Genomic DNA, 25836 nt, shown 5'->3' on the forward strand with positions numbered 1-25836 from the left:
GTTGATAAGAATTAAACCTAGATGAAATCTTGATCTTGAATGAATGATTGACGAATCAAAACATGTTTCCGGAATGATTGAGTTGATTAGATGACGTTGGGATTCCCCAAAAATCACTAAAAATCGCCCCAAGGTTGCTGGAATTCGTCAGGATCAAAAGTGGCTCAAAGTTAGGGTTTAATTTCCCTTTTATAGCTCAAAAACCGCCATCAGGTACGACCCACGCCGCGGCCCCAATAGCTGCGCCTCGGCTTAAAACTTGCCAGCACTCTAACCTTTATCATACTGCTCGACGCTCAAATTTAGTTTTATCCCGCGCCGCGGGTCTTCTGGCCGCGCTGCGGCTTAATACTTACACAGAAACTACTTCGTTTTACACCATAAAAATGCCCAAAACCACATCGCTCCATCTATTAAAGCACCGCTGATAAAATAACATGGAACATACCTCAAAATGATCAAAAAGGCGTATAAAAGATCTTCTCAGCTCTCGAATCATAATCTTCCCAATTATCAGGAATAAAGACCAAAACGGTATCCGAATGGACTAAAAATGACGGATATTGCCATGATAAATATATGAGAAATGTGCAATATCAAATCACCTCACACTAGAGTCTTGCTTGTCCTCAAGCAAATCCGACTCGAAAATAATCTTCTACTAAATGATAACGTCTTCATAAGTGTAAGTAGAACCAACGAACGATAACCAAATGAATCAACTAGAGTGGGTACGGGTTAAAAAGAAGATATCAACAATGTGACTTCCACTTGTAATCTCAAAATCTCCAACATCCCCAATAAAGTATCGACACAATAATCATAACTCAAACAAAGTGTACCCAATATATAATCCAAATAAATGTAGAAGATCTCGAACCCGATAATGTCTTCAAATATATGAAACAAGAGATCCAAGCGGAAGCCATGAGCCGAGAAGATAAAACAAGTGAACTAAAGAACCGTACGGGCTACCCCGCAATTGGTCAAGCCAATGCCTCCCACAGTATCTAACATCGTGAGATGTTGGTAAGAAAATAATGTGCTTAGGAGGATACACATTACGTCCAGATATCATCGATAATCATGAGGTAATCATCTAATCCGTTAAGTCAACCATAAAGAATGAAGATCATCAGGCTTAAAAGCTGATATCTTACCTTTCCAGAGGTTATCCACTGGGAATCTGATCAATCACTGACATTTTGTGTATCATGGTGCGCTTCCCATTCGGCTAGCAAATCTCCCTCATTGAGAGAAGCTTTGACTACCAGTTTTCCTGTTTGATGTTAAGGCCTGGTAGATTTTAGCAATGACTTTTCAAGATTTTTCATCACTCTACAACTGGTCTGGACTACAACTTTTGAAACAAATCAGCAAGTGTGTCATTCGGGAGACTTGACTCCCTTTAGGATGGAATGGATACATCCTGTGTGGTTAAATAAAGTGGTCGGGTGCAACATTATCCTTGTTAGGAGAAACAATGAAGATCGCCCTGTTAAAGTTTTCGATCTAGCGCATGGTCCGGTTTCGACCACACGCTACTATCAACGTTCATACGGTTGACACTCGCCTTGGTACAAGTGACCTACGTATGAATTTTAATGTTCATGTAGGATTTCACATTCAAAATAATGAACATATTTTGAAAGTTCAAGACTTTCACCTCTAACAGTACCTCATCGTGAAATGATGGGTAATGAAATGGTACAGCTTAAGAGGTATACGTACCAAGTGAAACAGTCAGAAGACTTTACTTCCTTAATGAGTGGATTTGACTCACTCAGGAATGCCAATCTATTTCAAATGACACTCGGTTTAAATCCCAAAAACCTTTGGGTGCCATAGCTTTTGGCTATGGGTTGTGTTGTCTAAGCAAACACAAGCACGTAGCTATTGTTCCTCAAAAGGACAACAATGGTGAAGCTCAAGGCTCCTCTTCCCATAGTATCACACCATTGGATGATGTAATAATAAAATGGTATAGTTTCGGAAGTCTGCTATAACAAGTAACCAAAAGTTTTTGATCTGGCACGTGATTCGGTCACAATCACGCTTTGCAATCACCGCTCTCTCACAGTTTACACCCGTTTTGGTACAGGTGACCTATATTTGAGTTCCCCGAACTCGTAGAATTTCATGTCCAAGAAAATGAACATGTGGAACAAATGTTTTGGCTTCTTTGAAATCACGAAATATGTTATAAAATACCAAGCCAAATCCAAACCAATTTTCATAACAAAGGTTTTGGCTGAATTTTTAATTATTTTTCTACTTTTTTTTATTATTTTTAAACTAACTTTTTTATTTTTTTATTTTTTCCCCCTAATTTTTCAATTTTTTTAACGAACAAAACCCGTGAACGTCAATTCTTTTTAGATCAAAACTAATATGATGATGATTCCATTAACAACCAACCTGAGAGATTTTACATCCCCCACCCCACACTTGAGATCAAGTAATGTACCCATCACTTGAGATCAAAAATAGATAAAAATTGAAAGGATTATATGAGAAAGAAAATATAAAAACATATCGAGCTTAACTACTGATCGTGGAATGACAGTGACAGATGGCGCTGAATTGACTGCCAGCATAAGAACATCGTCCATTCCCGATCATCACACCAATATCATCAATCATGTAGTTTTGCTGAACTTAATGCCAGACTTGAAAAATCGTTTCACCAACAAACCTAAGAAAAGAAAAAAAAAACGAACTACATAAACAGGACAATGTGGCACCACCCGATGCCGAAACGCCTTGCCCCCAAATTAAGTTTCAAAGTACATCAGCAGAAAACATAAATATCCAAGTACAAACCGAAGAAAAGGAAAAAGTCTTAAATACATTACAACATGATCATCGGGCTCGCAGGCCCTCCTCACTGAAAACCATCATACGGCCAATTGCCGTGCGGATACTGCTGCTGAAACCTCTGACGCGCATCCTCCAACCTTTCCTGCTCAATATAAATCAGGGCCTGCACTCGTGGCCTAACTGGACTACGATAATACACGGGTGTCTGAGAAGTAGTACCTTAATAATGATCCGGGTTGAAGTAGAAAAGACGAGCATTGTGCCTTTGCCAATCGTTCCCGTAAGCAATCCATTGCTGGTCATGCACGGACTCGGCTGACCTCTCATCGACCCGCTGCTGACTTTCCCACATACGGTCATTATGCAACCGTTGTTCTCCCCGAAAAGCATTAAAACTATCCGACACCCCGATTTGCACATTATCAAACCTCGAGACCAAACTATTCCAAACTTGCTCGGATATCGACCATTGCTGCCCACTACCCGAACCATACGGCTCATTAGACTCTGAACCAAAACACTCATGAATGCGAGCCGCGACGTCCTCATCATCATCGTGTCGCATACCACTACCACTCGCTCCCCCTCGTTGAGACGGTTCAACATATTCAACTAACATAGACCGATTCGAGTTCCACATCAAAATTTGTGCATTAATATAAAATTGAACCCCAAATGGTTTCATTGAATCACGAGCTGGTGTACAACGAGTGAAGTTAATATTGAAAAACCGAGCAATTTTAGTAACATAATGACCACCCAAAAGTGGTTTTGCCTTTTGTTTCTCCATCGCATGCTTACGCAAATATTCACCCACCAAATTCACCAAATAAGCAAACTGTCCATGCTTAATCATATAAATGGACCAAAAATCATGATTCGTCAACTTGTCATACCCATTCACTCGTGTACAAAACGTGCAACCCAACAACCTCTGAATCAATCTTGCATCTTTGTCACGAATGTTCGACCCCTTTGATTCACTAGACACAAACGGATTCTTCCCACTCAGTTGATACCAATATTGCTGTGCATTAAAGAACTCGGCACCATAAAATTTAGTTTCTCTCAAATACTGTCCTAAAATGAAATCGTCCATTTCAGGGTACAAATTTAATGCTCGACTAAGATCAAACTTACTCATTTCCCGATCCATTCCTCCTAAACGAAACTGTAAGAAACTCACATCCGAAACCGCATGGTGAGGATTAAAAGTTAACGTGGAAAAGAATTCCTACACAACTCGTCATAAATAACATCCGTACACAAAAACGCCTGCTCCCATGCGTGAATGAAATGGTTCCCCGGTTGTTTTACGCATGTAAGCACCTCTTGGAGATGAGTTCTCAAATGTCTTCCCACTTGTTCTAGCGGGGCAGAGTCTAAATACCAAGTACCAGTGATTAGACGCCTTCTAATATACCCCAACCTTCCTGCATACTCTTCATCATCTCTTAACGCTTGTAACCAGTTTTCAGGATTTGTTTACATTTCCAAAAGTCTTTCTGCCTCCCTTTGAGCATTGGAGATTCTTTGCTTCTGTATCAACAAACACCAAACAAACAAGACAAAAATACAAACATTGCCATTAGCATTAAAGATTAGTCCCTGCTCATATTCAAAACAATCCACGTTTCAAGCATAAGTCAACCGTGGTCAACAAATTTTTACAAGCATAATCAATCATGACCAACATTAAAATCACAAACTATCAACCACAACAAATCATCTTTTCCAAATACTCGAACAATTATCATCCATTCGTAACATCACAACATTACACTTAAGATGTTCGAAGCAATTAACATTAGTGGAAAGATAATTTTAAACTCCAAATTTAGCAAGTCAATCCAAAATTCAACAAACAAACTAGCACCAATGTGACAACCCGGAAATTTCCAACCAAATTTAAACTTTAATCTTTATATGTTTCCGACACGATAAGCAATATTTGTTAAGTTAAATTTCAAGAATTTTAAACTATGTTCATACATTTATTCAACCTCGACCAAGTTCCAACGATTCACGAACCATTAAACGAATATGATTATATATGTATATGTGTATATATATTATAACTTGAAACGTAAACAAAATATTTGATTAAATACTTTATATGATTGTATCTGTATCAAAATGTTTATCAATGGAATTAGAAGATAAGATCAAATGATTGAATTATCAGATATATTGAATTATGATTACAAGTCTCTTTTGAAAGGCCCACGTTGATTTGAGAAATCTTTCCATTTTAACAATATTCAGAAAATGGTAAAGTGATTTATAAATAAGAACAAATTGTCAATCATTGAGAACTAGACAAAGGATAGTGGAAGATTGAATCTCATAAAGACTCGATTGATCTATTTAGTTTCAAACGTACAAAAATGTTTTCAGTTTAAAAAGAACTTTATTATAAAAACGTATATAACTTTTATAAATATCTAGAACCACTTTTGATAACTCATTACTTAACTAGTATGATAAAGATAACGATATTTATATTTTATTTTATTAAATATATATAACGATTTAAATTAATATTATATATATTTATACGCGTATTATACGTACATAGTTTTATACTTTTACTATACTTAAACTTTACCTTTACTTTATTTTTACTTTACTTTAACTTTAATAATTCACTTTAATAATTCATACTTTAATAATTCACTTTAATAATTCATACTTTAATAATTCACTTTAATAATTCATACTTTAATAGGTAGGTCCCATTACATGGTCATGTTTGACGGCGCCGTCTACGTAGGTCCCATTACATGGTCATAAGTTTTTAAGACAAAGTTTGACCAAAAAAATGTCGCCTTCATTTCTTAAATAAAGATTTTTCCCAAGTTTACAATAATTGTTCAACTAAAAGTTGCGTTACAAAGTTACAAGTACAAATGAAATCTAGGCGACACGGTTTTAAATAAAGTCAATAGACGCTCCATGTATGCACATATACCCGACATTTAAAGCAAGTATCAAATAATGAGCGGAAGCATGTTTCACATATCGTTCAAAGACCTGAGAAAAACATAGAAATCTGTCAACGAAAACGTTGGTGAAATCATAGGTTTAAGTAAGTAAGTGAGTAAAAGTAAGTCGAACCACAAGATTTGCAACATTGATAAAAGTAAGACATTCTAAAAGTTAATATTCACGAGCACTCAATTATCAAGGCTTAACATTCCTTCCATAGAACCCCATCACAATAGTGTTAGAACATACACTGTTTCTCGAAAATATATTTCACCCGTAGACGGTAGCGAACCGTCCGAAGTGAGGGTTTGTCAAACCCATATGGCCATACAACATAAGTTCACGCCTACACTTACACCCTGCAAGTGTAACTAATGATAATCGAATTGAGGCTTTCGTTCTAAACTCGTATGTAGAATGTTTGTTTTCCTGTACTTGTGTTCACTTAGTTAAAAAGAAACGTTTATGTTTTCTCATCCCAAATGTAAGTTCAAAATAGTAAAAGTGGGACTATGATCTCACCTTGAGTGCAAGAGTGTAGTAGTACTTCAACAAGTAAATGTGCAAAGAACAATGCTAGTCTTGACCTAAACAAATAGGTTGTATCAATAATGGTAAACACGGTTGGTCAAAGATGCTCAATTAGTCCTATGGCTCGTTACGACTCAATTATATAGCATGTGAATCAAGTTGTCAAGTTTCATGCAAAATACAAGTATAAATGCAAATTTAGAACGATGGCATACGTATTTGTTTAAGTTTGACTAAAAGTCAAACTTGGTCAAAGTCAAAGTCAACGAAAAAGTCAACGTGTTCGGGTCGGGTCTCGGACAATTTTTCTAAGCTTAGAAATCATATATAAGCATGTTGGCCAAGTTTCATGTCAATTGGAGGTGCGTAGCATAGTTAGAATTCAAATGAAAGTTGAAAAGTGAACAACCATCTGCCCACGCTTTAAGCCGCGCCGCGGCTGGAAGACCCGCGCCGCGGGCTAACACTAGTTTTGAAGGTCGAGCATTTTGATGGTTTCAGACATCTGAGTTAGTGTTAAGCCGCGCCGCGGCTAGAGGAGCCCGCCGAGGGCTAAAGCATGACGGGATACCTGTGCAGTTTTTAAGTGTAGGCTCGATCAAAACTTCAAACAAACGTAACTTATGAACCGTAAACATTCGAAACATGTATCTTATATCGTTGGAAAGGTAATTTAAAGAGGAATACAACTAAACACATTTCATCAAACAAAAACATCAATTTCAATAACTAATTTCTCGTCAAGTGATCATTAAAAGTCCATTTTCAAGTTTCAAGTTCACAAAATGCATTTTAAGTTTCGAGAATCCCATTCACACATATGATATGCCGTTTTGAAGGTAATGAAACATACATTACAACTACACACTTACAATTAACATTTCATGGCATTCAAGCATCAAAAAGTTCATTTCAAGAACGACCAAACCCTAATCAAGAATCACAAAATTATTAATCATGTTTTTGAAGTTTTACAAATCAACCTACACATCAAAATGTAGCTAATGATACTAGTAACACATTTAAAACATGAATTTTAACAATTTAACAACATTAAATCTTCCAAAATGCACGATTAAGCAAACCCATTTCAAAAGTTCAAACTAGTTACTCTAAACAACAAATCGAGCAAACAAAACATATATTCATGTTTGACTTGAGCCATAGACACTAATTAACAACTTTATAATTCCAAAACATCAAGAACACAAAATCTAGTGATTTTAGAAAGTTACCCAAATGAGTTGAAATTGGTATCAAGTCGACGAGGATGAAGAGGGGATTTCAAATATGTAATTTGTTTTGATGTTAGCCTCCAAATCCGAAATTAGATGATGAATCTTGTTTGAGTTCTTGAGAGGAAAATGGAAGTATGAAAAGAGAGAAAGAGAGAAAATGAGAGGAGGAGGTTGAAGGTTTAACTAGTTGACCTAGTTAAATCTTTAGCCTCTTTACAAGTTTAGTCCCTCTAGTTCGGGTGCGGGTGCGTGAATCAACCAAACGAATTATTTTAAATTACACGAGAGTACGGGAGATGTTATAATCCAATAACGAAAATATTAAGAATGTTAGCTAACGGAGGATACGAATCTAGATACGAAGGATATTATTAAAATAAAAAGACGGGCGTTAAAATAATTTAACGGAAAAATGCGGGATGTTACATTACCCACACCTTAAAAGAAATTTCATCCCGAAATTTAGTTGGAAGTAATAGTCGATGTCTCTTCCTTGAGACCTTGCGTTGTCAATGCTATAAATAAGTGAAGATACGTCCTTGTGCATTCCCACCAATTTTGACAGTCGAGATTTCAGTTTGTATTAAGACTTGGTTTTACGATCCACAATTTCAACCAGTTTCCCATGAAGGGGAGTTTGCCATCAATAGTAAGTTTATCTAGGAGAATAGTACGTTCCCGTTCCGTAGGACACGTCTCTAAGTTTGTTGCATGGAACGTAGGGTAAACGGAAACTTAATTGAGTCGGAAGTTCTAAACGGTAGGAGCGGTTCCAATACGCCCCAAGGTTTCAAAAGGATTAATATATCACGGTTTTAACTTTCCCTGATTCCCGAAACGGATTACACCTTCCCAAGGTGCGGGTTCTCAATATTACACGGTTACTGACTTGGGATTCGAGAGGTTTACGTCGAGTATCGGTATAGCCCTTTTGGCGACTACGGGTCGTCTTGAGTCCTTCTCGGACTTGAACGATCTTGACTGTTGTTTCTTGTATGAGTTCGAATCTGGTGATTTGCTTGCCACATGCTTTGGTCCAACGAATAGGTGTATGACATTTGCGGTCATATAGGGTTTTGGGAGTGCGGCTTTAATACACGAATGGTAACTACCGTAGTAAGAGGAATCAACTAAAAGCAATAATACGAGTTGGTAATCTTTCTCTCCAAGATTTGAATCGTGTGTTTGCTTGTTCCGTCAGTTTGTGGATGATACACGGTACTCATGTTTAAACGTGTCCCTAAGGCCTCTTGTAACACTAGAAGTGAAACGAGTATTTCAATCCGAGGTAGTTGAGAATGGTACACCGTGTGGGAGTAGAATTTCTTAAGATATGTTCGAAAAAGTTGGTTAGTGTTCGAAAACATTGATTGGGACAAGTTTTTGTTTCTCAAGGACTCTCGCGCCGCGAAAGATTTATCGATTTTTGAAAACGTTCGCTACGGAAAGTTTCTTATCGGGTTCTGGAAAATGTTCGTTAGGACTATTCACCTTTATGGCGAATACCAGTGTAACGTGATGAGTCTCTCCTTCCATGGGGAAATTTAGAATAAAAGATTTCCTTATACGAAAGTACGAGCGAAAAAGATAGGAGTGAAATGAGGACTTAGAACAGGATGAGTTCACACCTTGAGGTAACCATGTCGCACACTTAATGGTCGAATGTTGAGGCCTGGTGAGATAACGAGATAGTACACGTAGTTGTATGATAAGTCAAAGAAGAGTGAAGTATCCTTGGATTGGGTGTTATCTTAAGTTCCAGTAATATCAGGCGGAAAATGGTGAAATAACAGAGCTATGTAACGTGGCACGTGTTGACGAGAAAGTTGATCGGGTCCATGATTAAGTATTCATATTTTTCGAGCAAATTAACGAATTTCAGTATTTCGAGTCGAGAGAGTATGCCTTTCAGGCGTTCAAGTAGAAATATTTCCATATTTGAGTTCCAGTGTGCTAAACGAATTTAGCTAGTAAGGTTTGTGTGAAAGATCATGTTCAAAGATCGGACACGGAGAGGTTTAAAGGTCGTGCAACACGAGAAAAGTCGGAAATGAATCTTCGGTAATAACCGGCGAGATCTAAGATTTTACCGTGAGGGTTTCCCGATTACGTGTGGTTCCGATTACGAGATGTATTGAAATACTTTGACCACTAACAACATGGTCTAAAAATTGGACTTCGTTTAACCAAAATTCTCACTTGGAGAATTCGGCATAGAGTTGCTCTTTTCTCAAGAGTTCGAGCGTAAGATGGAGATGTCGTTCGTTTTCTTCTTTACTTGAATAGGTTTAGACATCATCTATAAATACGATAACGGATTCATCTAGATAAGTTTACAAAAGCGGTTCAGGAGGCCTATGAATACGGGCGGGGGCCTAGATAATCGAACGGTACTAAAAGAAGTTTACATCTATCGTAGCGAGTTCTAAAAGTGGGTTAGGAGACATCTTCTCCCTGATCTCTCAATTGATGATAATCGGAACAGAGGTCGGTTTGGAATATACGCGAGATTCATGTAAATAATCATGAGGTCATGGATACGAGGAAAAGGGTATCGGTTTTCAACTGAAAGTTACTTAGTTCCAATGATCTATACATAATTGTAGGGAAAAAATTTCTCCTTAACGAATAGGTTTTGAGCTCCTTAGTTCTATAGGTGTCAAGTCAAAATTCTAATTATCCACCCAATAAGTTTAACGTATATCCTCCAATAAAATTTATAGGTATACAATATTTTTCTGTTGGTCACTTGAATTGCCTAAGTAGTATCTAGGGGAAAAGGTGGAGTGCAAAGAGTACGAGTCAAAGCCTTGGTTATAAAACGTCTAACGGTAACTGAATCGAATAAGTATGAAAAATGCGGGTTGTTGTGAAGAAACGTACCCGTGACTAGTTGTCATCTCGGGTTTCCTCGGTGTTAATGTTGAAAGTTCAATCGCGTACGTTGAGATTGATTTTCTTCTTTGGGCATTCATTCCTAAAATGACCCGTTTGGCCACATGCATAGCAAGTGACCGACTTTTGTGTGTTGGGCCCCTTTTTAGCGACGGGGGCGGTACTTTTACAAATATGGGCCACATGGCCACTTCTTTGACACCTGATGCAAAATGGTTTACCACATTCACCCAAATGATGTTTGCGACATTTGTTACAGTAGGGCAGGTTTCCGGCATACCCTTTCTTACCGCCGGAGGCGAAAGGTTTCTTGACGAAGTTGTTGTGATTGTAGTTGTTTGATCGAGAGGCTTCCCATTTTCTTTTTTTGCCGCTCGGTTGACTCTCGGCCATTGGTTTCGGTGCTTCAATTTCATCCACCGTTTGTATAAATTTTCGGGCCATCGTTAAAGCCTCTTGTAAGTTGGCTGGTTTGGATGACATTACCCCGTGTTGAATGCTCTTCAGAAGGCCATCAATGTAAAGTTCAACTCTTAGGGATTCAGGAGTCATGAGGTTCGGGCAACTTAAGGCTAGTTCGACAAACCGTTGATTATAAGCTTCGAGGTCATTCTCGACCGTTTTTAAATTTCTTAGCCCCTGTTCGAGCCTTCGAGTTTCCTCATGAGGGAAGTATTCGGTGATCATTCTTTCTCTTAATTCGGTCCAAGAGAGTGTAAGGGCCTCATCGATACCCACTGATTGTACATACGTGTTCCACCACGAGAGAGCAGTACCGGTAAGAGTGAGGGTGGAAAACTTAACCTTATCTTGGTCCTGACAACCTCTTATGCTAAAAACGGCTTCCGTTTGTTCGAACCATCGGGTGAGAGCAATCGGTCCCCCGGTTCCATCGAAAGTGGGAGGTTTGTACCCCATGAAGTTTTTGTAGGAGCACCCCTCGTTTGAATTACCGGCTACATGATTGTTGTTGTGGTTGGAGAAGTGATCGGCCACGGCCTCACCCACGGCGGTGGCTATCATTCGTTGAAGGGTTTGTTCTAAAGTTTCGGGAAGGGTATTGTGTTGACCTTGGTGAGCCATTGTTCCTTCATGACACAAGAATATCGTTGATTGGTATTCTTAACAATACTAATCGTGATATGGAATAATGATGAAGAGAAAATTTTCCTTGACTCGCCTTAAATTCTTTATGTCGTAATGTCGGAACGTTCATATGAGTCACCGTAATATAATCCCGACAATTATATTACCCTGATTCATATGTGCATTCGACATTATTCTATAAAGTTAAGGTGGCGCGTCAATCAAATTAAACAACGAAAGATTTAGATGAAGCGAGAGTTAGTTACGAGTAGAAACGTTCGAGTATAAATGCACAAATAGTCAAGTAATTCCTACTTCAAGTCTATATGCCGGTTGTAGTCGAGATTCACTAATGTACCCTATGACTCGGGGTTGACACCAATGAACTCTAAATCCCTACAACCAAAGCTCTGATACCATCTATAGTAACCCGACCAAATCATGTTTGACGGCGCCGTCTACGTAGGTCCCATTACATGGTCATAAGTCTTTAAGACAAAGTTTGACCAAAAAATGTCGCCTTCATTTCTTAAATAAAGATTTTTCCCAATTTTACAATAATTGTTCAACCAAAAGTTGCGTTACAAAGTTACAAGTACAAATGAAATCTAGGCGACACGGTTTTAAATAAAGTCAATAGACGCTCCATGTATGCACATATACCCGACATCCAAAGCAAGTATCAAATAATGAGCGGAAGCATGTTTCACATATCGTTCAAAGACCTGAGAAAAACATAGAAATCTGTCAACGAAAACGTTGGTGAAATCATAGGTTTAAGTAAGTAAGTGAGTAAAAGTAAGTCGAACCACAAGATTTGCAACATTGATAAAAGTAAGACATTCTAAAAGTTAATATTCACGAGCACTCAATTATCAAGGCTTAACATTCCTTCCATAGAACCCCATCACAATAGTGTTAGAACATACACTGTTTCTCGAAAATATATTTCACCCGTAGACGGTAGCGAACCGTCCGAAGTGAGGGTTTGTCAAACCCATATGGCCATACAACATAAGTTCACGCCTACACTTACACCCTGCAAGTGTAACTAATGATAATCAAATTGAGGCTTTCGTTCTAAACTCGTATGTAGAATGTTTGTTTTCCTGTACTTGTGTTCACTTAGTTAAAAAAAAAACGTTTATGTTTTCTCATCCCAAATGTAAGTTCAAAATAGTAAAAGTGGGACTATGATCTCACCTTGAGTGCAAGAGTGTAGTAGTACTTCAACAAGTAAATGTGCAAAGAACAATGCTAGTCTTGACCTAAACAAATAGGTTATATCAATAATGGTAAACACGGTTGGTCAAAGATGCTCAATTAGTCTTATGGCTCGTTACGACTCAATTATATAGCATGTGAATCACGTTGTCAAGTTTCATGCAAAATACAAGTATAAAAGCAAATTTAGAACGATGGCATACGTATTTGGTTAAGTTTGACTAAAAGTCAAACTTGGTCACAGTCAAAGTCAACGAAAAAGTCAACGTGTTCGGGTCGGGTCTCGGACAATTTTTCTAAGCTTAGAAATCATATATAAGCATGTTGGCCAAGTTTCATGTCAATTGGAGGTGCGTAGCATAGTTAGAATTCAAATGAAAGTTGAAAAGTGAACAACCATCTGCCCACGCTTTAAGCCGCGCCGCGGCTGGAAGACCCGCGCCGCGGGCTAACACTAGTTTTGAAGGTCGAGCATTTTGATGGTTTCAGACATCTGAGTTAGTGTTAAGCCGCGCCGCGGCTAGAGGAGCCGCGCCGCGGGCTAAAGCATGACGGGATACCTGTGCAGTTTTTAAGTGTAGGCTCGATCAAAACTTCAAACAAACGTAACTTATGAACCGTAAACATTCAAAACATGTATCTTATATCGTTGGAAAGGTAATTTAAAGAGGAATACAACTAAACACATTTAATCAAACAAAAACATAAATTTCATTAACCGATTTCTCGTCAAGTGATCATTAAAAGTCCATTTTCAAGTTTCAAGTTCACAAAATACATTTTAAGTTTCGGGAATCCCATTCACACATATGATATGCCGTTTTGAAGGTAATGAAACATACATTACAACTACACCATTACAATTAACATTTCATGGCATTCATGCATCAAAAAGTTCATTTCAAGAACGACCAAACCCTAATCAAGAATCACAAAATCATTAATCATGTTTTTTGAAGTTTTACAAATCCACCTACACATCAAAATGTAGCTAATGATACTAGTAACACATTTAAAACATGAACTTTAATAATTTAACTACAATAAATCTTCCAAAATGCAAGATTAAGCAAACCCATTTCAAAAGTTCAAACTGGTTACTCTAAACAACAAATCGAGCAAACAAAACATATATTCATGTTAGACTTGAGCCATAGACACTAATTAACAACTTTATAATTCAAAAACATCAAGAACACAAAATCTAGTGATTTTATAAAGTTACCCAAATGAGTTGAAATTGGTATCAAGTTGACGAGGATGAAGAGGGGATTCCAAATATGTAATTTGTTTTGATGTTAGCCTCCAAATCCGAAATTAGATGATGAATCTTGTTTGAGTTCTTGAGAGGAAAATGGAAGTATGAAAAGAGAGAAAGAGAGAAAATGAGAGGAGGAGGTTGAAGGTTTGACTAGTTGACCTAGTCAAATCTTTGGCCTCTTTGCAAGTTTAGTCCCTCTAGTTCGGGTGCGGGTGCGTGAATCAACCAAACGAATTATTTTAAATTACACGAGAGTACGGGAGATGTTATAATCCAATAACGAAAATATTAAGAATGTTAGCTAACGGAGGATACGAATCTAGATACGAAGGATATTATTAAAATAAAAAGACGGGCGTTAAAATAATTTAACGGAAAAATGCGGGATGTTACAATAGCTATAGAGGTGATTGAGTATGGTTCACAGGTATGCTCGTGAGGTCAATATAGTGTTTATCATTTCCGTTGCATCTACGTACCTTTCCTGCAATATTGAATCTCAATATTGATACGTGAGTAATCATAATTTAACTTTTACATACTAATAGTGTATCCCTGACTAGTGCTCGAGTATTTAGGATTATGCATGCTTGTACTTTTGATATTACCCTTAGACAGGTTAGGTTGAATCTTGAATTAGCTCCACTTGCGGTTGAGATAAGGTATAAGATATGCATGTCCTTGGAAAGCTAGCGAAAAATTAAGAACTTTTCCTTTAGATATCGAATGGTTTCGATGAACGAATTAGAAGTTATAATCAATTAAATTTTCGATATTTTTATTAATAATGATTATTATTATCGTCGTTTTTATCGTCGTTCTAGTTTTATCTTATTATTATGATTATTATTATCTTTATCAATAAAAGGGATTTATCATTAAAAATTGTTATTTTTTTATTATTACTATCGTTATTATCGTTAAAGTTATAATTAGTATTATTACTATCCAATTATTATTATTATTATTATTATTATTATTATTATTATTATTATTATTATTATTATTATTATTATTATTATTATTATTATTATATTATTATTATTATTATTATTATTATTATTATTATTATTATTAGTATTATTATTATTATTATTATCATTATTAATATATATATCATTATTTAAAAATGGTTATTGTTATTGTTATTATTATTATTACTATATTATCATTAAGATAATTATTAGTATTATCGTTAATAATGTTATAGTAACTATCATTATTAATATTAGTGTAATTAAAACAAATATTTGTAACACCTAATTATTTTGATTACTATTATTATCATTATTATGAACACGATATAAAAGACGATTAAAAGCTATTAAACGAAACGATTAGGAAATAATGAGTAAGAGTATCATGATGAAATTAAAATATTATAAGATAATGATTTAGATAAAATTATCGTTCTTATTATTTTTATCATTACTATTATTATTAAAAGTATCATTAGTATTAAAACTATCATTTTAACAAAAATTATCATTTTAATAGAAATGTCATTGTTAATATAAAATATCATTATTATTATTATTTTAAATAGATTTATTATTTTAAAGATAATATTAAAAATTATCGTAAATATTAAAGTTATCATAATTAGAATTATCGTTTTATCATAATGTCATCTTAGTAATTATAAATATTGATATTTTTATAATAATAATTATTATTACAAAATAATACAACTTTTACTTACTATCATTATAGATATTATTTTATCAAATAAATATGTGATACAGACATATTTTACTACGTGTAATAACTTACTTTAATAATACCTATCATATTATCTTTATGATATTAAATGAACCCTATAAATTTTATTACTTAATATATATAAAGGTATATTTTATTATATAAATTTAATATAAAATTTTATTTATTAATAAATAAATTATATTATTTACTCTAATAAATCTTTTAAAAATTTTTAAAAATATAAAACGACGATATTTAAACTATATATTAATCATGTATAGATTTTTGGAAATTATTTTGAGTCAAATTTACTTTTATTGACTTTTGCATATTAGTCTCGAGCATTAGGATTGTGGTACACAATGACTTGACCTAATTTGTTAGACAAATATTGACCAACACATAAATATATATAATTAATTTAGGTTCGTGAAGGCCAACCTTGCACTTGTTCAATGACGTTATATGTATTTTTACTACGAAATATAGTATGGTGAGTTTCATTTGCCTTTTTACCCTTTATATTTTTGGGACTGAGAATAAATGCGCTTTTATAAATGTTTGACGAAATAGACACAAGTAATTGAAACTACATTCTATGGTTGAATTATCGAAATCGAATATGTCGCTTTTTATTAAAGTCTGGTAATCTAAGAATTAGGGAACAGACACCCTAATTGACGCGAATCCTAAAGATAGATCTATTGGGCCTAACAAACCTCATCCAAAGTACCGGATGCTTTAGTACTTCGAAATTTATATCATGTCCGAAGGAGGATCCCGGAATGATAGGGGATATTCTTATATGTATCTAGTTAATGTCGGTTACCAGGTGTTCACCATATGAATGATTATTTTTGTCTCTATGCATGGGACGTATATTTATGAGAACTGAAAATGAAATTCTTGTGGTCTATTAAAATGATGGAAATAAATGATTATGATAAACTAATGAACTCACCAACCTTTTGGTTGACACTTTAAAGCATGTTTATTCTCAGGTGTTAAAGAAATCTTCTGCTGTGCATTTGCTCATTTTAAAGATATTACTTGGAGTCTTTCGTAGCATATTTCGAAGAACATTGCATTCGGGTCATTGAGTTCATCAAAGATTATTATTAAATCAATTTATAGTTGGATAGTGGATATTATGAAATGGTATGCATGCCTGTCAATTTTCGATGTAAAGAAAGTTTGTCTTTTAAAAACGAATGCAATGTTTGTAAAATATATCATATAGAGGTCAAATACCTCACAATGTAATCAACTATTGTGAATCGTTTATAATGTATATGAACGGGTCCTTTCAGTTGGTATCAGAGCGGTGGTCTTAGCGAACCAGGTCTGCATTAGTGTGTCTAACTGATAAGTCGATAGGATGCATTAGTGAGTCTGGACTTCGACCGTTTCTGCATGTCAAATGTTTTGCTTATCATTTTTTGTCAAAAATTAACTTCTTATCATCCTCAGGAAATTACCTACTTATCATTTTTAGTCTAAGACACGTCTTGCTGCATTGATTGCTTGAATAGTGTATAGACAAAAATTTATATCTTAGCATATCTGCTAAATCATATCTTATCGTATCTGTTACTTTAAACTTTGCCTGACATATCCCGCAAAGTCCTCCGTAATCTACGAAATCTTTTGATCTATATATATATATATATATATATATATATATATATATATATATATATATATATATATATATATATATATATATATATATATATATATATATATATATATATTCTATGTAATTAGAATACCATCCGTTAGCCAAAATCATTTCATATCGAAAAAAAAATCCTTTATCCAATCGTACGAAATGGAATTCGTCATCAGTTCAAGTCACTCAGATTCCGAAATGGAATCCCATTCAAGCTCCGAAAGCAGTGTGACCGGAATAGATCAACCAATCAGTCATCACCTATTCTGGATGAATTGGGGATGGGTTCGTAGCCTCCTCAATCATTGGAGACAAGAAGAAGGTGATCCCTTCCATCCACCACATTGCCCTCTTGACGAAGAACCCGAAGCACTTACCGGCGAACCTGTCCGAAACACCATTTTCTCGCTCATTTCCAGAGTATCTTGTCACGATTATATATTACATCAAATTTTAGATTTTATTTATCCGCTCGTCCGAACCAACAATCACCCCGGTGTAATAGAAGAAGTCAATGAGCTTCGCGCACGGGTAGTGGCTTTGGAGAATATGGTACAGAGATTACAAACACCAGCTGCAACATCAGCAGCATAACCAGTACCACCATCATCAACGCCAACAGTACCATTACCACCTCCAACCACAATCGCGTCGTAAACCTCAACTTCACAATCTATCCCACGAGCATCAACGTCATACGCACCATAGATACCAAGGAGTACCAACAACAATAACTGACGAAGTATTAATTCATAACTTCATTGGAGAAACATTCCGCGGCGATTATGTAATCTCTAAAGTCTTAGAGATTATCTAATCTAGCCCTAACCATAAATCAGTTAAGCGAACCAAAATGATAGAAGGAAGAGTAGAAACCCTGACAAAAATGGTGTGTGATTAACAAGCTAAACTTGCTTTACCAACAGCATCAACAGTACCGTCAGCGTTACCAGCATCGTCAGTACAGTCAACATCCGAATCAACAACACAGATAACATCACAAACTCTGTAAGTTCAAGAATCACTGTGGACATCATTACGAATCAATAACGTGTATATTGTATCAACGAGTTATGAAGAATTAACTCATTCCCTCTGAAGAAATTATATGTATATTATATATATATATATATATATATATATATATATATATATATATATATATATATATATATATATATATATATATATATATATATATATATATATAATATACATATATATTGAAATAAATCTTTCCGTGCTAAGCTATTGTGTGTGAATCTTAACTACTCGGTTAATTCATATTACAAATATGCAATAATGTACGTCCTTCGGCCGCAACTTAACCAGCGTTAACTACAATCTCTGTCGCAATTCAACAAATTCCAATTCATAATAAATCAAGTATATATTTTATTTTACACTTTCATCATCAATGTACCCGAAAATTTTCAGATAACATCATTCGTACTTCGCGAAATTCACAAGAATTCCATGAACCGAACATCATACATCAACAAATAACGAAGTATTGATTCATAATTTTAATGTCATTAAAGAAATACTGCGTAAAAGTTATGTACTTTTTAAAGCCTTTAGGGATTATTCAATTCTAGTTTCAACCGTAAATCAAATGAGTTTAATTTAACATTAACTCATTAAATCTATGTTACATCTGAAGAAAATATACATATATATATTTTCATAAAGACTGTAATAAAATGCTTTTGTTCAAAATATTAATTGTGAAATTTTTTTTAACGGGTAGGTAATACCCGAGAGATATATAAATTCACAATTAATATGTTACATTCTTCGAATCTGATTCAGCAAATCATCCATTATACTTCCTACTTTCACAACAATATACATTCTTTTATAGAACTCAAAACAACCATACTCATTCAAAATTTAATTACATATTCTGATTTTGAAATCTCAAAATTCAACTTGAGATATGACCAAAATCATCACTCTTAGATCCTTACATCTTTCACAAGCTATATTTTGACTTCAAAACTGTGTTAGAACATCAAATGTATGTTAACGATTAAAATCTGTGTTCAAACCCTTCGAAAATTTCTGAAGACACTTCGAATGATGTGCAATCGAGATGATGATCCAACCACATGTTACCCACAGTTATGTACCCGAAAAACTCTTGAAACCAAAGTAAAAGTTTAAACAACGTATCCGCGTCAGATTCTTTGGCATTTATTAGCAAAAATAACTTTGCGACTCTTATTCAAAGTAGCCAGTTTTCTCACAGCTCCAGCAAGTCAACTTCGACTTTTCAGTCAGACTAACCTTATTATAACCTTGAAATATACACCATCGTTACCAGGGAACCTTTTACATTCCACCACATTATTAGCAGATGTACCAACAACTTCATTACCCTTTGACTTTAGCCTCTCCAAAAAGTCATTATAATTATTCATTGAAACCCCATCATTTACTCATTCGCATCTTGTAATGAGAATTTCCATACGAATCATTGGGAATTAGCAATCAGTATTTTGAAATCTCGCAGCATGTCTACGCCAACAGTTATATGTGTATATATAACGTCTATCTTATGGACTTAATTTGAATGTGAAGTTTCTGAAAAACACTCCGAACTACGAATTGGTTCTCCGAAAAAAAAATTGCCGATGAAGCAGCAAAAACTATAAACGACTTTAAACGGTAAAAGCTGGATGATAATGATGAAGTGTGCTGGCAAAGCGCAGAAAAAGAGAAGTTTTGGAACTGGAATACGGATTGAGCAAAGTAGGAAGGAGGTTGTGGACAAATTACAAAGACTGAACTTGACTTTAAAGGATCCAAATGATTCAGTACCTGCTGAAGTCATTAACGAATACCTTGCTCCTGACTCTAAACCCCTGTGGACAATATTCTTTATCATCCTCTGATATTAGAAATTCTAAAATATCATCATATCTTTCATTATAAATATCCTCCATATTTCTGAAGATATTTTTCTTAATTTTTCTTATTTGAAATCATTACCTCTTCGCGCTATCTGTATTACATCATAAAAGAAACTATTTTAGTTTCTAAATTCTGAAACATTCAAGTTTAAAATAGGAATATTTTGAAATAGTGTTGGGAACTGAAGCATGAATTAGTATTATATAATGATACTTGATCAATGTGATTATATTACAGTAAGTCCTGCTGAGTTTCTAAATGGAACGTGATGATTCACAGATCATAACATCATCATGTGCCATGTTATACGACTCTTGTATTCTATTTAACCTCTAAAATATCAAGAAAATATTTCTTGATGATTCGGCCTTTTCCAAGGTATTCTAGTAATTTGACAAGTCAAGATCGTGTCATCACAATTTTCTTCCTAGAACATTAACAATGTTCATTCCAAAATTCATATCTGTGAATTCTGGACCATTACAAGCGGTGCTTAATTGCAAGAAGAAGAAACAAAAGGACAAAACTCCGAAATAGAAATTGGGGTATAAATTGCAGCAAATAAAAGAGAGCATTAATGTAACATCCCGCGTTTTTCCGTTAAATTTATTCTTAACACTATCTTTTTATGAGAAATAATATATTTCGTTATTTATATTCGTAGATTCCGTTGACAAACGTTCATAATATTCTCGTTATTTAATTATAACATCACTTGTTTACTTGAGCATTTTGAAAAATATTCGTTTGGTTAATTCCCGCACCCGCTTTGAAACTTGAGGGACCAATATTGCCAAGAGACCAAAGGTGTGACTAGTCAAATGGTCAACACCTTCCTCATCCATTCATTCATCCACCTTCTTCTTTCTTTCTTACTTTCTTTTTCTCTCAAGAACACAAACAAGAATTCATCATCTAAATTCGGTTTAGGAAGCTAGTAACAAAACAAATTACATATTTGGAATCCTCTCTTCATCCTTTACAATTTGATACCAACTTCATCTCGTTTGGGTAACATTTCTAAAACACTAGATTTCTCTAAATTCGTTTTATATACTTGAAATGGTGTTAGTTAGTGTCTATGGCTCGTGTATAACATGAATATATGTTTTGTTTCTCGATTCGTTGTTTTGAGTAACTAGTTTGAACATTTGAAATGGGTGTGCTAAATCTTTGATTTTGGATGAGTTAATGTTTTTAAATTGTTAAAGTTCATGTTTTAATTGTGTTACTAGTATCACTAGCTTCGTTTTGATACATAATTGATTAAGAAAACTTCAAAAACATGAATATTGATTTTTGTGGATTTTGGTTAGGGTTTGATAGACTTAAAACGAACTTTTTGATGCTTGAATGCCATGAAATGTAAATTGTAAATGTATAGTTGTAATGTATGTTTCATTACCTTCAAAACGGCATATCATATGTGTGAATTGGATTCCCGAAACTTAAAATGCATTTGATGAACTTGAAACTTTGAAAATAAACCTTTATTGATCACTTGACGAGATTTCGGTTATTGTAATTGATGTTTTTGCTTGATGGAAAGTGGTTAGTCGTACTCCTTGTCAAAAGAGCTTTCCAACGATATAAGATACGTATTCTAAGTGTTTACGGTTTGTGTTTTGTGCTAAATTGAGTTTTGGAAAAGACTTGAACAATTGAAACTGACCAGGCACCAGACCACGTTAAATGTCGCGGCGCAGCCCTCCTTGGTCGCGGCACGGCATTTGCCGTATTTGGGTTCTGACCTACATGGTCAAAATTTAGAAAATGTTTGCTATGCAACGCACCTCTGATTCGCATGTAACTTGTTCTAACATGCTTATATATGATCAAAAGCCTTAGAAAAATAGTTCGGGACCCGACCCGAACGTGTTGACTTTTTCGTTGACTTTGACTTGACCGAGTTTGACTTTTAGTCAAACTTAACCAAACACTTATGCAATCGTTCAAATCTTATTTTATACTTGATTCTTGCATGAAACTTGATAACGTGATTCACATGCTATATTTAATCGAGTCGTAACGAGCCATAGGACTAATCGAACACATTTCGCCCGACCTTGTGTCGTAATCGGTTAATTGATACAACTTACTTGTTTAGGTCAAGACTAAGCAAATTTCATGCACACGTTTACTTTGTGAGGTACCTTTATACTCGTGCACTCGAGGTGAGATCATAGTCCCATCTTTCAACAACTTTTATACTTTTAAATTATGGGATGAGAAACATATACAGTTTTATACTACATACTTTTATACTTTGAACACAAGTACAAGGAAACAAACATTCCACAGCGAGTTAGAACAAAAATCCTCAATTCGATTATCATTAGTTACACTTGCAGGGTGTAAGCGAGAACTTATATTGTGTGGCCATACGGGTTTGACAAACCCTCATTACGGACGGTTCGCTACCGTCTACGGATGAAATATATTTTCGAAAAACAGTGTATGTTCTAACACTATTGTGATGGGGTTCTAAGGAAGGAAACGTTAAGTCTTGATAATTGGGTGCTCGCGAACAAACCTTTGGAATGCAAACGATTTAGATAATCAACGTTATGGAAATACAAAATCTTGTGGTTCAAAAACAACGTTTACAAACACCTATGATTTCACCAACGTTTTTCGTTGACTGTTTTCTATATGTTTCTCAGGTTCATACTTGGCTATTTGATACATGCTTCCGCGTACACTCATACTTGCTTGGAGTCAAGCATACATGCATACACTCTCATTTCTTGCTTGGGGGTCAAGCATACATACATACATACACTAGTGATAGAACCTTTGGATTCAAACTTTTGTTTACATACTTATGCTATTCATAGCAACTGTGATTTTCAACTTATATTATGTCACAAGTTACTTCATTTATGCTTTATAACTTTTGTAAACTTAGACTTGTTGTCGATTTGTTTTGTAAACTAAACTTTGTAAGTCTTGTAAGTTTCAAATGAATGCGACATAATTTTGGTCAAACGAGTCTCATATAGGGACTATGACCATGCAACGGGACCTAAGTAGTCGGCGCCGTCAATGACGATTTGGTCGGGTCGCTACAGATGGTAGCAGAGCGTTGGTTGTAGGGAACTAGGATGTGCATTAGTGTGTCTGACAGAGTCGTTAGGATGCATTAGTGAATCTAGACTACAACCGGATAGTTAATCATTGCATCCTGACTTGCATTTGCTATAGATAGCACTTACTTGACTACTTGTGCATATATACTTGAGTCTTTCTTAGGTGAACTCCATTATGGTACCAAACTTTCATCATACGAATCCGTATTCTGCCACTTCCTGGTAACACACGTAAATTCGAGATTCATGCGCGTAAGGATGACAACGACTTTATTAGTCACACTTGTTCGGGAACTCTGTCTCCCAAATTGTTATTCGCCACCGTTTCAACTTACTATCGGTGTCACACCGGTGTTCCTTACTATCTACCACTTCTTGTTACTACCATCACTACTCTATGTGAGTATCGTCATCAATGCTTATCACTACGGCTGCATACTATTTGTTACCATGATTCGTTACACTTTTCGTGCCTAAAGGCATTATCGTTTGACTTGAACCGCATTGACGTGAACGATCATTTATACCCTTCCTTCGGGGAACGCTTCTTTAGAGTTGCACTAATTCTTGCGATTAAATACGAGTTACGTTGGTGATGTCGCTATGCTTTGTTCATTTTAAAACTTCACGATTACACGAACCTGAATCTATGGAGTGATGTGGGGATGGAGGTATGAGTTAGCGTAATATAACGACACTCGATCAACGTGGTTATATTATGGTAATTCAGACCAAAGTTCTAGTGACACGTGATGGTGATTGGACTCGATCAACCTAATCACCACCATGTGCCATGTACATGACTTCATTTTTCTTTTTTGGATATCTGAAAACTCCGAGAATGTCGATAACAACCATACCCGGGACACATCATCGATTATTATCGAACCATACTTATGCTTCCGAATGAATGAAAAATTCCTTCGACTTCAACCATATGCTATACGTGTATACTATCTCGTTTTCGCACAATTTTATCGACGAACTACAAAATGCTTGGTATGCTCACATCGAGGCAGAAACCTCTCTTGCCTTACACTCGCACTTTCGTATAAGGAAATCTTTATTCTAAATTCTCAATGGAGAGAGACTCTTCACGTAATACTAATATTCGCCACGAGGGTGAATAGTCCTAACGAACGTTTTTTTTCTTCAGAAACCGATAAATCTTCCGCGGCGCGAAATTTTTGAGAAACAGAAACTTGTTCCAACAAACGTTTTCACGTCCTAACAAACTCTTTCAAATATACCTTAAAGGAATGTACCTCATTTCGGATCGAGATGCTCGTTTCACTTCTAGATTTCGGGGTGCCTTACAAAAGTCTCGGGACCACGTTTAGACATAAGTACCGCGTGTCATCCACGAACCGACGAACAAAGAAAATGTACGACTCGAACCTTGGAAACCATAGACACGATTTCATGTTATCAACTTCAAATACTTGAGAAAAGTTTTTGCCTTTAACCAAATTCTCTTACAACGATGGTTATCATTCAAGTCTTAACGTCTTCAAGTCTTAACATCACACCTTTTGAAATCTTATATGACCGGAAACATCATTCTCCTTTTGTAGAACCAAGTAAATGATAATCAAGTCACCGAACCCGGACTCATTCATGGAGTAACCGTTAAAATCGTTACAATCCGAGAAAGGCTTGAGACGGCCCGTAGTCGCCAAAGGAGCTATGCCGATGTTAGACGTAAACCTCTCGAATTCCAAGTGGGTAACCGCGTAACATTAAAAGTCGCGCCTTGAAAATGTGTAATCCGTTTCGGGAAACGTAGAAAGCTAAATCCGCGATATTTTAATCCTTTTAAAATCTTGGGGCGTTTTGGACCCGTTGCTAGCCGTTTAGATTTTCCGACTCATTTGAGTCTCCGTTCATCCTACATTTCATGTATCAAACTTAAAGACGTATCTTGCGAAACAAGAACTTGTTATCCTTTTCGATGAGCTTGCAATCGATGACAAACTTTCTTTCCTAGGAGAACCGGTGAAATATTGACTCGTGAAATCAAACTTTAAAACGACGTAAAATCCCGACTGTCAAGTTCGTTGAAATGCCCAAGGGAGTACCTCCACTATTTCGTAGAATTTGCAACGCAAGGGTTTGAAGAAGAAACAACTACTACTACTTCCAACTAAATTTCGGGACGAAATTTCTTTTAAGGTGTAGGTAATGTAACATCCCGCGTTTTTCCGTTAAATTTATTTTTAACACTATCTTTTTCTGAGAAATAATATCTTTCGTTATTTATATTCGTAGATTCCTTTGACAAACGTTCATAATATTCTCGTTATTTAATTATAACATCACTTGTTTACTTTAGCGTTTTTAAAAATATTCGTTTGGTTAATTCCCGCACCCGCTTTGAAACTTGAAGGACCAATATTGCCAAGAGACCAAAGG

The sequence above is a fragment of the Rutidosis leptorrhynchoides genome, chromosome 4, assembly GCF_046630445.1.
Source record: "Rutidosis leptorrhynchoides isolate AG116_Rl617_1_P2 chromosome 4, CSIRO_AGI_Rlap_v1, whole genome shotgun sequence".
Lineage (NCBI taxonomy): Eukaryota > Viridiplantae > Streptophyta > Magnoliopsida > Asterales > Asteraceae > Rutidosis > Rutidosis leptorrhynchoides.